Below are 2,279 nucleotides of genomic sequence, written 5' to 3'. Positions count from 1 at the left end.
TGTCTTGTAAAGCCACATTTGGATTTGAATAGGAGAAATTAGGATGGTCTCTCCATGAAGGGTTGTAAGTATTAGAATAAGCTCCTTGCCCTTGCCTCCCACCATAGGATTGTTTTCCATTGTAGATAGCATTTACTTGTTCAAACTTAATAGGACAATTGCTTTCTACATGCATAGGTGAGTCACAAAAAGTACAAGAATAAGGGACAAGTGCTTGAGAAGTACTTACATTGCTCACTTGAGATATTTGTGGAGCCAACATTCTCCCAATCTTGGCAGCTAGCAAGTCCACATATGAATCATTAAGAACTGAGGAACCTACCATATTCACATTTCTCTTTTCCCTTGTAGAGTATTGAGCACCACTTGAAGCCATCTTGTCAATTAGTTCCCAAGCCTTTAAGGAAGTGAGGTCAATCAAGCATCCACCACTAGCGGCATCAATGTTAACTTTGTCTCTTGGAATCAAGCCCTCATAGAAATATTGGACTAAATTCTCACTAGAAATTTGATGGTGTGGGCATTTAGCCAAAAGGCCTTGGAATCTAGTCCAATACTCATAGAGACTCTCATCCTCTCCTTGTTGGACCCCATAGATTTGCTTTCTCAAATTGGTGACCTTGGAATTTGGAAAGAATTTATCTAAGAAGAGTCTTCTTAGCTCGGCCCATGTGCTCACTTTCACATAAGAAGGGTAGTTGAAATACCACTCCTTTGCTAAACCTTCAAGAGAAAATAAAAGCCTTAGCTTGAACATCATCAACATTTACATGCATAGGCTTCATAGTATCACAAACCAATAGGAAAGTATGCAAAAACCTATGACAATCCTCTCCTGGTAACCCATGAAATTTAGGCAATGCATTAATCAAGGAGGATTTAATTTCAAATTGAACATTAGTAGGAGGAACATATAAGCCATAAGGATTATCATGCCAATTAGGTTGAGTTAATTGCCTAATGCTCCTCTCCTCTCTAGGGTTATGCAAGCCTTCAAATTCATTATTAACATGGCCATCATCATGCAAATTCTCATTCCCATTCCCATGGCCCTCATTATGCACATGCTCATGTCCTAAGATACCTTCCATTGTTGAATTACAAACCAAATGAGAATCAAGAATAGGTTGTGATCTTCTCAATCTAGAAATAGTTCTTTCAATTTCTGGATCTAATTCAACAAAAGAGGTATGTTTTCTTCGGGTCATGCACTAATCAAGCTCAAAAAAATTAAGAACAAAGAACAAACTAAACTAAAATGCAAATCAACATGAAACAATTCAAAACACACAAAAGCAAGAGAAATAATTTTTTTTATTTTTTTATTAAACTCAATAGCAACAAAATGAAAAAGAAAAAAAAATAACACCAAACAAGTAGAAAGAGAGTTAGAAATGCTCAATCAAGAAGCTTTGGCAATTCTGGAATTCGCACAGTAGGCTCTCTGGAGACAGTGAACTTGTGAATTTTCTATCAGCAAATCCACATGATAAATTCCCCTGAAACTTTTATGAGAAACACAAGAGATATACAGGCAAATTATATAAAACTTTTAGATTAAAAATCCTTCCCAATCGTTCCCAGAATTTTTCACAAGTTGGTCCCAGGTCTGGAGAAACAGGATTTCGTCCAGAAGACCTTCAGAGCTTCTAACAAACTTTCAAATAGGAAAATGGAAAAATTGAAGAAAATCCTAAACACAAGAAACAAAGATAAGACAGCGATAAGAAAAATGAAACTGGAATCAATCAATTTGAACGCACAAAGACGAAGATATGCTAACTCAAAGTTGAAATAGGGTTTTGGGAATCCTCTGTAATGGCTCCCTGGACCTTGTTAGATTGTAAAATTTTCACAGGACACTTCCCACGTCCAAAATTGACCAAACCAATTTTAAAGTGAAGCTAGGGTATAGAGCTTTCAATAAAATGAATTCCACGTTCAAATTCCCTCAGACTCATTCCCAGTTAATTTTTCAATTTCAGACAGAGACACTAGAAACAGAGTATTTTCAGCTCTACACCAAACCAACGAAAATTGCACTAATTTTTTTTTTCTTTTTCAAAACAGAATAAAAACACTCAAAACACACAAAAAACACTAAACAAAACAAAAAAAAAAATTTTATAATTTTTCAAAAAATTTTCCAGGAACACTAAAAATGTAAATTAAGTACTAAACAACCTTAGAATTAAACTTGAACCATTCCCCGGCAACGGCGCCAAAATTTTGATAGGAAATTAGTCGCTTATCCTCAAAATTACACTAAAGCTAACCCT

The 2,279-nt window shown here is 35.4% G+C and overlaps 1 non-coding gene across 1 annotated transcript; it reads left to right on the top strand.

Moving 5' to 3' along the window:
- Positions 1-506: 506 nt before the first annotated feature.
- LOC129300757 (small nucleolar RNA R71) lies at positions 507-613 on the top strand. Its single transcript, XR_008590829.1, has one exon. It is a non-coding gene; the product is annotated as a small nucleolar RNA R71 (small nucleolar RNA).
- Positions 614-2,279: the final 1,666 nt, after the last annotated feature.

This window comes from Prosopis cineraria, unplaced genomic scaffold, assembly GCF_029017545.1.
Source record: "Prosopis cineraria cultivar Desert tree isolate PC_DT_omini unplaced genomic scaffold, ASM2901754v1 PC1736, whole genome shotgun sequence".
Taxonomy (NCBI): Eukaryota; Viridiplantae; Streptophyta; class Magnoliopsida; order Fabales; family Fabaceae; genus Prosopis; species Prosopis cineraria.
Note: the sequence above shows the minus strand (reverse complement) of the source record. Positions and strands in the feature narration are given on the sequence as shown.